This window comes from Bufo gargarizans, chromosome 2, assembly GCF_014858855.1.
Source record: "Bufo gargarizans isolate SCDJY-AF-19 chromosome 2, ASM1485885v1, whole genome shotgun sequence".
Lineage (NCBI taxonomy): Eukaryota > Metazoa > Chordata > Amphibia > Anura > Bufonidae > Bufo > Bufo gargarizans.
Window position 1 is genome coordinate 501385157 of NC_058081.1, and position 12861 is coordinate 501398017.

The 12861-nt window shown below is 43.6% G+C and overlaps 1 protein-coding gene across 5 annotated transcripts in view; it reads right to left on the reverse strand.

The window, feature by feature from the left end:
• Positions 1–12861, reverse strand: part of DGKI (diacylglycerol kinase iota) — a 249688-nt gene that overhangs the window by 165423 nt on the left and 71404 nt on the right. The window lies entirely within an intron of this gene.

Sequence of the window (12861 nt, forward strand, 5' to 3'; positions counted from 1 at the left end):
GGAGAATCTTATCTCGCTATATGTGCAGTACCCCAGACCTAGGGGTATCTGCAAACTGTTTTATTGTATTGTAATGTATTTTACATTATCAGGCCGTACCTTCCAGTGAAGGAAACAGTTGGTAAATTTTGGCAGAAAAAGGGCTAACCACCCTGTTCTTCCCCTCTTGTTAGGAGTGGGCTGGTTGTGCTTCCTGCCAGGAGGGGGAGTTCCTGTCTACCTAGAGAGAGGAGAGGAAGCACACTGCAGTGCTCCTGCTTCTGATACAGATTCTCCAGAGAGATCCACTTTATACAGCCTCAAGTAAATACTTAACCCCTTTGGGACACAGCCTTATTTCACTTTAACCCCTTAAAGGGCTTCTGTCACCCCACTAAACCGTTTTTTGTTTTTTTTGTTTACTTATAATCCCTATAGTGTGATTTCTGCATACATAAGCTAAATAATAATTTCGGTTCAGTAGAATTTGTTAAAAACTTAATTTTAAAATATGCAAATTACCTTGCTACCAGTAAGTAGGGCGGCTACTTGCTGGTATCAGCCGCATCCTCCGATCCTAAAGACGCCCCTCCGCATGTTGATTGACAGGGCCAGAGAACGGGATCGTCCTCTGCTGGCCCTGTCTGCTATCAAGATGTGCCGTAACGGTATTCAGTCGGCGCAGGCGCACTGAGAGGCGGCTGCTCCATCCTCAATGCGCCTGCGCCGATGACGTCACATCTACACCTGGCGCAGGCGCATTGAGGATGGAGCGGCCGAGCGAGCGGCCGCCTCTAAGTGCGCCTGCGCCGATTGAAGACAGGTACGGCGCAGGCACGAGATTTTGAATTCAAACAGGGCCAGCAGAGAACAATCCCGTTCCCTGGCCCTGTCAATCAACATGAGGAGGGGGCGTCTTTAGGATCGGAGGATGCGCTGCTACCAGCAAGTAGCCGCCCTACTTACTGGTAGCAAGGTAATTAGCATATTTTAAAATTATGTTTTTAACAAATTCTACTGAACCGAAATTATTATTTAGCTTATGTATGCAGAAATCGCACTATAGGGATTATAAGTAAACCAAAAAAAAAAAAACGGTTTAGTGGGGTGACAGAAGCCCTTTAACCCCTTAAGGACCAGGCTCATTTTCACCTTAAGGACCAGGCCATTTTTTGCAAATCTGACCAGTGTCACTTTAAGTGCTCATAACTTTAAAACGCTTCGACTTACCCAGGCCGTTCTGAGATTGTTTTTTCGTCACATATTGTACTTCATGACACTGCTAAAATTGGGTCAAAAAAGTTAATTTTTTTGCATAAAAAAATACATTTTTTACCAAAAATTTTGAAAAATTAGCAAATTTCAAAGTTTCAGTTTCTCTACTTCTGTAATGCATAGTAATACCCCCAAAAATTGTGATGACTTTACATTCCCCATATGTCTACTTCATGTTTGAATTGTTTTGGGAATGATATTTTATTTTTTGGGGATGTTACAATGCTTAGAAGTTTAGAAGCAAAATTTGAAATTTTTGAGAAATCTTCAAAATCCCACTTTTTATGGACCAGTTCAGGTTTGCAGTCATATTGTGAGGCTTAGATAATAGAAACCTCCCAAAAATGACCCCATTCTAGAAACTACACCCCTCAAGGTATTCAAAACTGTTTTTTCAAACTTTATTAACCCTTTAGGTCTTCCACAAGAGTTGATGGCAGATGGAGAAACAATTTTGAAATTTCTATTTTTTGGAAAATTTTCCAATATAATCAATTTTTTCCAGGAGTAAAACAAGGGTTAACTGCCAAACAACACTCAAAATGGGTTGCCCTGATTCTGTAGTTTGCAGAAACACCCCATATGTGGTCGTAAACTACTGTTTGGCCGAACGGTAGCACATAGAAGGAGGGGAACACCATATGGGTTTTGGAAGGCAGATTTTGCAGGACTGGTTTTGTTTATACCATGTCCCATTTGAAGCCCCCTGTTGCACCCCTAGAATAGAAATTTCAAAAAAGTGACTCCATCTAAGAAAGTACACCCCTCAAGGTATTCAAAACTGGGTTTACAAACTTTGTTAACCCTTTAGGTGTTCCACAAGAGTTAATGGCAGATGGAGAAACAATTTTGAAATTTCTATTTTTTGGAAAATTTTCCAATATAATCAATTTTTTCCAGGAGTAAAACAAGGGTTAACTGCCAAACAACACTCAAAATGGGTTGCCCTGATTCTGTAGTTTGCAAAAACACCCCATATGTGGTCGTAAACTACTGTTTGGCCGAACGGTAGCACATAGAAGGAGGGGAACACCATATGGGTTTTGGAAGGCAGATTTTGCAGGACTGGTTTTGTTTATACCATGTCCCATTTGAAGCCCCCTGTTGCACCCCTAGAATAGAAATTTCAAAAAAGTGACTCCATCTAAGAAAGTACACCCCTCAAGGTATTCAAAACTGGGTTTACAAACTTTGTTAACCCTTTAGGTGTTCCACAAGAGTTAATGGCAGATGGAGAAACAATTTTGAAATTTCTATTTTTTGGAAAATTTTCCAATATAATCAATTTTTTCCAGGAGTAAAACAAGGGTTAACTGCCAAACAACACTCAAAATGGGTTGCCCTGATTCTGTAGTTTGCAAAAACACCCCATATGTGGTCGTAAACTACTGTTTGGCCGAACGGTAGCACATAGAAGGAGGGGAACACCATATGGGTTTTGGAAGGCAGATTTTGCAGGACTGGTTTTGTTTATACCATGTCCCATTTGAAGCCCCCTGTTGCACCCCTAGAATAGAAATTTCAAAAAAGTGACTCCATCTAAGAAAGTACACCCCTCAAGGTATTCAAAACTGGGTTTACAAACTTTGTTAACCCTTTAGGTGTTCCACAAGAGTTAATGGCAGATGGAGAAACAATTTTGAAATTTCTATTTTTTGGAAAATTTTCCAATATAATCAATTTTTTCCAGGAGTAAAACAAGGGTTAACTGCCAAACAACACTCAAAATGGGTTGCCCTGATTCTGTAGTTTGCAAAAACACCCCATATGTGGTCGTAAACTACTGTTTGGCCGAACGGTAGCACATAGAAGGAGGGGAACACCATATGGGTTTTGGAAGGCAGATTTTGCAGGACTGGTTTTGTTTATACCATGTCCCATTTGAAGCCCCCTGTTGCACCCCTAGAATAGAAATTTCAAAAAAGTGACTCCATCTAAGAAAGTACACCCCTCAAGGTATTCAAAACTGGGTTTACAAACTTTGTTAACCCTTTAGGTGTTCCACAAGAGTTAATGGCAGATGGAGAAACAATTTTGAAATTTCTATTTTTTGGAAAATTTTCCAATATAATCAATTTTTTCCAGGAGTAAAACAAGGGTTAACTGCCAAACAACACTCAAAATGGGTTGCCCTGATTCTGTAGTTTGCAAAAACACCCCATATGTGGTCGTAAACTACTGTTTGGCCGAACGGTAGCACATAGAAGGAGGGGAACACCATATGGGTTTTGGAAGGCAGATTTTGCAGGACTGGTTTTGTTTATACCATGTCCCATTTGAAGCCCCCTGTTGCACCCCTAGAATAGAAATTTCAAAAAAGTGACTCCATCTAAGAAAGTACACCCCTCAAGGTATTCAAAACTGGGTTTACAAACTTTGTTAACCCTTTAGGTGTTCCACAAGAGTTAATGGCAGATGGAGAAACAATTTAGAAATTTCTATTTTTTGGAAAATTTTCCAATATAATCAATTTTTTCCAGGAGTAAAACAAGGGTTAACTGCCAAACAACACTCAAAATGGGTTGCCCTGATTCTGTAGTTTGCAAAAACACCCCATATGTGGTCGTAAACTACTGTTTGGCTAAACGGCAGGACATAGAAGAAGGGGAACGCCATACGGTTTTTGGAAGGCAGATTTTGCTGGACTGGTTTATTTACACCATGTACCCTTTCAAGCCCCCTGATGCACCCCTAGAGTAGAAACTCCATAAAAGTGACCCCATCTAGGAAACTACGGGATAAGGTGGTTGTTGTTTTGGGACAATTTTTGGGGTAAATTAGATTTTTGGTTGCTCTATATTACTCTTTTTTGAGGCAATGTAACAAAAAAATTTAATACTAAAATTGTTTCTACATTCGCTATTTAGTTTTGTGGAACACCTAAAGGGTTAACATAGTTTGTAAAGTAATTTTTGAATACCTTGAGGGGTGTAGTTTCTTAGATGGGGTCACTTTTTTGGAGTTTCTAGTCTAGGCTACATCAGGGGGGGCTTCTAATGGGACATGGTGTAAAAAAAAAAAACTGTCCATCAAAATCTGCCTTCCAGAAACCGTATGGAGTTCCCTTCGTTCTATGCCCTGCCGTGCGGCTATATAGCCATTTACGACCACATATGGGGTGTTTCTGCAAACTACAGAATTGGGGCAATAAATGTTTAGTTTTGTTTGGCTGTTAACCCTTGCTTTATTACCGGCAAAATGGATTTAAATTTAAATTTTGCCCAAAAATAGGTGTTTTGGCACCGTTTTTATTTTATATTTTTAACACCGTTCATCCGAGGCGTTTGGTAAAAAGTTATTTTTATAGCGACGACTTTTACGCACGCGACGATGCCCAATATGTATGGCTCTCAGACTTTGGAGACACTAAGCAGGCATCCTAAAACTGCGGCCCTCCAGATGTTGTAAAACTACAATTCCCACCATGCCCTGATGATGGCTGTAGGTTGTCTGGGCATGCTGGGAGTTATAGTTTTACAACATCTGGAGGGCCGCAGTTTGAGGATGCCTGCACTAAAACTAATATTTTTTGGGGAAAGAAAAATTGTTTTCGTGTCTCCAAAGTCTGAGAGCCATAGTGTTTTATGTTCTCTAGTGAACTGTTGGGGATTATAAAAATTTAGTACTCCATGGAAGTGTGATACTCCCTGAAGCAATCGATAATGCAGAGGCCCGGATGATCGGGGCACGTGTCACATTGAGTTGTGGTGTCCTTCCGTATCCCCCTCTTGTGACACACTCTGCACTTTTTTTGGGTTCGTCCCTTCTTTCCAGTATGGGGGACCACACCTGGAAAGTGTTGGCCAGGGACGATCCGGGCGCCTCCAGTTCCCGAGGTACTCCGGCCTGCTCTTTCCCGGTCCGAAAAGATCAGGTCTTTGAGGACTGCCTCATAGAATTGGAGGAATGTCCCTGTGCTGCCAGCGCTTCGGGATAGTACAAAAGAGTTGTACATGGCAACCTGCACCATGTAGACCGCAACTTTTTTGTACCATGCCCGGGTTTTGCGCATGGCGTTATATGGCGTGAGGACTTGATCAGAGAGATCAACTCCTCCCATATACCGATTGTAGTCGACGATACAATCGGGCTTGAGGACCGTTGCCGCGGTACCTCGCACAGGGACTGGGGTGGTGCTGTTACCGTGGATTGTGGACAGCATAAGGACATCCCTCTTGTCCTTATACCTGACCAGCAACAGGTTTCCACTGGTAAGTGCACGGGTCTCACCCCTGGGGATAGGTACCTGGAGGGGGTAGGCAGGGAGGCCGCGTTGATTTTTCCGCACGGTCCCACAAGCGAACGTGGATCTGGCGGCAAGGGACCTGAACAAGGGAATGCTGGTATAAAAGTTGTCCACGTACAAGTGGTAACCCTTATCCAGCAGTGGGTACATAAGGTCCCACACGAGTTTCCCGGTAACACCCAGAGTGGGGGGACATTCTGGTGGTTGAATCCGGGAATCTCGCCCCTCGTACACACGAAATTTGTAAGTGTACCCTGAGGTACTCTCACAAATTTTGTATAGCTTCACGCCATACCTCGCCCGCTTTGTGGGAATGTATTGGCGGAAACTGAGTCTCCCCTTGAACGCAACGAGAGACTCATCAACCGCGACCTCCCTTCCAGGTACGTAGGCCTGCTGAAATGTGGCCCCAAAGTGATCGATGACCGGCCGTATCTTGTACAGCCGGTCATAGGCAGGATCACCTCGGGGGGGACATGCTGCATTATCGGAATAATGCAGACATTTCCGGATGGCCTCAAACCGGTGACGTGTCATGACCATACTGTACAGTGGGGTCTGGTATAGGACGTCCCCACTCCAGTATTGCCTGACACTGGGTTTTTGGACTAGACCCATATGCAGCACGAGGCCCCAAAATGTCCTCATCTCGGCTGCACTGACCGGCGTCCAGCCACCGGGTCTAGCCAAAACTGAGCCTGGGTTTTGAGCGACGAACTGTTGGGCGTACAGATTCGTCTGCTCCACCATCAAATTCACCAGTGGGTTACTGAAAAAAAAACTAAAAAAGTCTATTTCAGTAAACCCCACTGTGGGAATCTGGATTCCAGGATTGCCAGCGAAATCCGGAATCTCAGGCTCAAAGTCCACTGGGGGACACCAGCTAAGTTCATCGGCAGGGGGCTCCGGTGAACTTATTTGGTGGGCCGGGAAACCAGTACGAACCCCAGGGCGGCTCGTACTAGGGTGGGCCACAGGATCCCTAGCATGTGTGGCCCCTGGCTCCGCCTGGCGGCGTCTCCGCTGCCTTGGTGGCTCATCGTCATCCGATGATGATGAGGAGGATGCGGATGACAAAAGGAACGTGGGGTCATCCTCATCCTCACTGGGGCTCTCAGAGTCGGAGGCAATCTGGGCATATGCCTCCTCGGCTGAGAACACCCGGCGGGCCATGGGTGTGTGTGTGTGCGTGTGTATGTGCGTGCGTGTAAACCTTTATTCTATGTGCGTGTGTGTGGGGGCACGGGTGTTCACGTACTAAAAAGTCCAGGCAAAAAAAATGGGCAAGTGTTAGGAAAAAAAAAAAAAAAAAAAGTTCAAACTTGCTGATCTGCGGTTCAACGCTGATCAGCGGTCGGTGGGGTGGTGGGGCGGGCGATGCGCTAACAGTGGACGGACGCTAAAAAGTGCCGGCCAGTCAGCGCACGCAGAAAAAAAAAAATGTGGTGGTGGGGGAAGGGTCTGGTGGTGGGGGGAGGGGGTTGGTGGGTGGGGGGGGGGGGCTGGTGGTGGGGGGGGGGGGGCTGGTGGTGGGGGGGATGCGGGGGGGGCAAGTGGCGTGGGGTCTGGGGTCTGAAAGTTGTAAAAAAAAAAGTTTGGAATAAATGTGTTTTTTTTTTTTTTTTTTTTTCTAACTTTTCCCTTCTTTCCCTGCCTAACGGTGCCTCTCCCTCACTGACCCTAACCTACCTGGGTGGCGATGGGTGCAGGAGGGTGATGGATGCCGATTTAGGGGGACACAGGAGCTGGTGCTGGACGATGCTGCACGGTCAGGGTGCTGGACAGGAAGAGGAGGGGAGAGAGGAGCGCAGGAAGTTTGAATCTCGCGCCTCTCTCCCCTGCACCAATCAGCACCCTGGACAGCGGCGTTCAGCACCAGGGCCAGCTCCGCCTCTGCAAATCCTCGGACTGCGATTGGTGGTGTAAAATTACGCCACCGATCGCAGTCTTTTTCCGGTTCATCGGGTCACAGGACACCCGAATGGACCGGAAACGCAGAAAACCGCAGGTCTGAATTGACCTGCGGTTTTCTGCGATCGCCGATACGGGGGGGTCCAATGACCCCCCCCTGCGTTGTTACGGGATGCCGGCTGAATGATTTCAGCCGGCGTCCCGTTCCGATTAACCCCTGCGGCGCCGGAATGCAGATTTTAAGTCAGGACGTACCGGTACGTCCTCGGTCCTTAAGGACTCGGGAAATAGGGCGTACCGGTACGTCCTCGGTCCTTAAGGGGTTAAGGACTCAGCCCTATTTCACCTTAAGGACTTGGCCATTTTTTGCAAATCTGACCAGTTTCACTTTCAGTGCTGATAACTTTAAAACGCTTTGACTCATCCAGGCCATTCTGAGACAGTTTTTTCATCACATATTGTACTTCATGACACTGGTAAAATGAAGTAAAAAAAAAAATATTTTTATTTATAAAAAAATACCAAATTTCCAAGTTTCAATTTCTCTACTTCTATAATATATAGTAATACCTCCAAAAATAGTTATTACTTTACATTCCCCAAATGTTTACTTCATGTTTGGATCATTTTGAGAATGATTTTATTTTTTGGGGATGTTACAAGGGTTAGAAGTTTAGAAGCAAATCTTGAAATTTTTCAATGTTCCAAAACCCAATTTTTCGGGACCAGTTCAGGTCTGAAGTCACTTTGCAAGGCTTACATAATAGAAACCACCCAAAAATGACCCCATTCTAGAAACTACACCCCTCAAGGTATTCAAAACTGATTTGACAAACTTTGTTAACCCTTTGGGTGTTCCACAAGAATTCATGGAAAATAGAGATACAAGTTCAGAATCTAACTTTTTTGGCAGATTTCCAATTTTAATATTTTTTTTCCAGTTACAAAGCAAGGGTTAACAGACAAACCAAACTTAATATTTATGGCTCTGATTCTGTAGTTTACAGAAACACCCCATATGTGGTTGTAAACCGCTGTACGGGCACACGGCAGGGCGCAGAAGGAAAGGAATGCCATATGGTTTTTGGAAGGCAGGTTTTGCTGGACTGTTTTTTTGGACACCATGTCCCATTTCAAGCCCCCCTGATGCACCCCTAGAGTAGAAACTCCATAAAAGTGACCCCATCTAAGAAACTACACCCCTCAAGGTATTGAAAACTGATTTTACAAACGTCGTTAACCATTTAGGTGTTCCACAAGAGTTATTGGCAAATGGAGATGAAATTTCAGAATTTTAATTTTTGGGCAAATTTTCAATTTTTATCCATTTTTCCCAGTAACAAAGCAAGGGTTAACAGCCAACCAAAATGCTATATTTATGGCCCTGATTCTGTAGTTTACAGAAACACCCCATATGTGGTCGTAAACTTCTGTATTGGAATGCATTGGCTGTATGAGTAATACAGTGAGTATTACTCATACAGCTTCCGGCCTGTGAGATCCAGGGGGCTGGATCTCACAGGCTCATCACTGGAAGGCAGCGCGATACCTTCCTTAGGCATCGCACTTCCTTCCATGTCATCGGGTCCCCCCTACAACCGCATGGGGACCCGATGGCACCGCCTGCCGCAACCGCAGGTAAAAGCCAAAAACCGCAAGGTGCCTGCTCAATGATTTGAGCAGGCATCTTGTTCCGATCACCGCCCGCCGGGCGGCGGTGATCGGAAATACACATGACGTATCGGTACGTCATGTGTCCTTAAGTACCAGGACAACATGCAGTACCGCTACATCATGTGTCCTTAGGAGGTTAAGAAGTCTGACAGCAGAGTGGCCAGGTTCTGCATCAAAGACAGTGCTGGAAGACTACCATTACCACTAGGCCAGCTAAAATACAAGTCTAGATCCAGCACCACTAGCAGTTTATACTTTGCCAATCTCAGTTCAATCACATTGAGGGAGATATATCAAGACTGGCGCACTTTAGAAAAGTGCTGAGAACCTCAAAAAGTTGCAAATTATGGTGCACAGATGCGTGTCCCCCAGTAAGTTTTCCATGAGGTCTTTCTTCATTATCTAGAAGTCTAAGCATTTTTTCTGCAGTATACCTTTAGGCTTGATTTATCCTTCTTGAAAATATTAATACCGCTGATTTATTGCAATTGATTTTATATCATGTGAAATTCTTTAGTCTAGCACCACAGCAACATCTTTTCACCCATCCTCCAAAAATACCAATGGAGTATCAGCAAATTTGCCTACTTCTATCTCCTTCCTTCATATATTAAAGAGGACTGGTCACCTCTCCAGACATGTCTTTTTTAGCAACTATTCTTATGACTCTACATGACATCTATTCTTATGACTCTACAGTTGCAAGAAAAAGTATGTGAACCCTTTGGAATTATATGGATTTCTGCACAAATTGGTCATAAAATGTGATCTGATCTTCATCTAAGTCACAACAATAGACAATCACAGTCTGCTTAAATTAATAACACACAAAGAATTAAATGTTACCATGTTTTTATTGAACACACCATGTAAACATTCACAGTGCAGGTGGAAAAAGTATGTGAACCCTTGGATTTAATAACTGGTTGAACCTCCTTTGGCATCGCGCTGCCTTCCAGTGATGAGCCTGTGAGATCCAGCCCCCTGGATCTCACAGGCCGGAAGCTGTATGAGTAATACTCACTGTATTACTCATACAGCCAATGCATTCCAATACAGAAGTTTACGACCACATATGGGGTGTTTCTGTAAACTACAGAATCAGGGCCATAAATATAGCATTTTGGTTGGCTGTTAACCCTTGCTTTGTTACTGGGAAAAATGGATAAAAATTGAAAATTTGCCCAAAAATTAAAATTCTGAAATTTCATCTCCATTTGCCAATAACTCTTGTGGAACACCTAAAGGGTTAACGACGTTTGTAAAATCAGTTTTCAATACCTTGAGGGGTGTAGTTTCTTAGATGGGGTCACTTTTATGGAGTTTCTACTCTAGGGTTACATCAGGGGGGCTTCAAATGGGACATGGTGTCCCAAAAAACTGTCCAGCAAAACCTGCCTTCCAAAAACCGTATGGCATTCCTTACCTTCTGCGCCCTGCCGTGTGCCCGTACAGCGGTTTACGACCACATATGGGGTGTTTCTGTAAACTACAGAATCAGAGCCATAAATATTGAGTTTGGTTTGTCTGTTAACCCTTGCTTTGTAACTGGAAAAAAAATATTAAAATTGGAAATCTGCCAAAAAAGTTAGGAAAAATGAATTCCCAAGTTTATCAAGACATTTTGCAGGAGAACTTAAGGCCATCTGTCCACCAGCTGAAGCTCAACAGAAGATGGGTGTTGCAACAGGACAACGACCCAAAGCATAGAAGTAAATCAACAACAGAATGGCTTAAACAGAAGAAAATACGCCTTCTGGAGTGGCCCAGTCAGAGTCCTGACCTCAACCCGATTGAGATGCTGTGGTATGACCTCAAGAAAGCGATTAACACCAGACATCCCAAGAATATTGCTGAACTGAAACAGTTCTGTAAAGAGGAATGGTCAAGAATCACTCCTGACCGTTGTGCACGTCTGATCTGCAACTACAGGAAACATTTGGTTGAAGTTATTGCTGCCAAAGGAGGTTCAACCAGTTATTAAATCCAAGGGTTCACATACTTTTTCCACCTGCACTGTGAATGTTTACATGGTATGTTCAATAAAAACATGGTAACATTTAATTCTTTGTGTGTTATTAGTTTAAGCAGACTGTGATTGTCTATTGTTGTGACTTAGATGAAGATCAGATCACATTTTATGACCAATTTGTGCAGAAATCCATATCATTCCAAAGGGTTCACATACTTTTTCTTGCAACTGTATGTTGTGCCATTCCTTTATTATTCCTGCAAGAGGTTTACAAATAAATTGCCAGCAGTCTGTAGTAAAGGTACTGCTGGGTGTTACCAGTGGTGTGTGTCTGACTCTATCCAATCAGTACTGCTGGTGTCAGACTGTGCGGACACACACACACGGCTGGTAACACCCAGCTGTACCTTTACTGCAAGCTGCTGACAATTCATGCATAAACTTCTAGTAGAAATAATAAAGGAACAGCACAACATAGAGCCATAAGAATAGATGCTCCAGAACTGTTATTACATGGGGGATGCAAGTAGTTACTAAAACAGTTGGAGATGTAACAGGTTTTATATTATACTGAAGGGTTCTAGCAATCGGTTCCAATGTTAGATTATATAACATATGTGACATAGGGCATCGATGACTTGTAACCAAAACTTGTAAAGTTTAAAGAGATCACAGCAGGTTCTTGTAATGCTAATAAACTCCTCCATAGAGCTGCAAATTGTCTCCAATATACTCTAAAATTTCATGGGCAGGTGCGGGCAATTTCTTCATTATTTCATTCTCAATTAAGCACATAAAAGGCCTGGAGTTGATTGGAGGTGTGGTGTTTGCATTTTGATGATTTTGCTGAGAAGTAAACATGCAGTCAAAGGAGCTGTCAATGCAGGTGAAACAATCCATCCTTCATCTGCGAAAACAGTTAAAACCATCCGAGAAATTGCTACACTATTAGGAGTGGCAAAATCTACAGTTTGGTACATCCTGAGAAAGAAATAAAGCACTGGTGACCTCAACAATGCAAAAAGACCTGGACGCCCATGGAAGACAACAGTGGTGGATGATCACAGAATAATTACCATGGTGAAGAGAAACCCCTTCATAACAGCCAACCAAGTGAACAACACTCTCCAGGATATAGGCATATCAATATCCAAATCTACCATAAAGAGAATACTGCATGAAAGTAAATACAGAGGGTTCACTACACGGTGCGAGCCACCCATAGGCCTCAAGAATAAGAAGGTTAGATTGGACTTTGCTAAAAAAAAATCTTAAAAAAACTGCACACTTCTGGAAGAACATTCTTTGGACAGATGAAACCAAGATCAATCTCTACCAGGATGATGGAAAGAAAAAAGTATGGAGAAGGCATGATACAGCTCATGATCCAAAGCATACCACATCATCTGTAAAACACGACTGAGGCAGTGTGATGGCTTGGGCATGCATGGCTGCCAGTGGCACTGGGTCCCTAGTGTTTATTGATGATGTGACACAGGACAGAAGCAGCCGGATGAATTCTGGGGTTTTCAGAGACATACTGTGTGCTCACATCCAGCCAAATTCAGCCAAACTGATTGGTCGGCGTTTCATAATACAGATGGGCAATGACCCGAAACATAAAGCCAAAGCAACCCAGGAGTTTATTAAAGCAAAGAAGTGTAATATTCCTGAATGGCCGAGTCAGTCACCTGATCTGAACCCAATAGAGCATTTCACTTGTTAAAGACTAAACCTCAGCCAGAAAGACCCACAAACAAACAGCAACTGAAAACCGCGGCAGTAAAGGCGTGGCAGAGCGTTA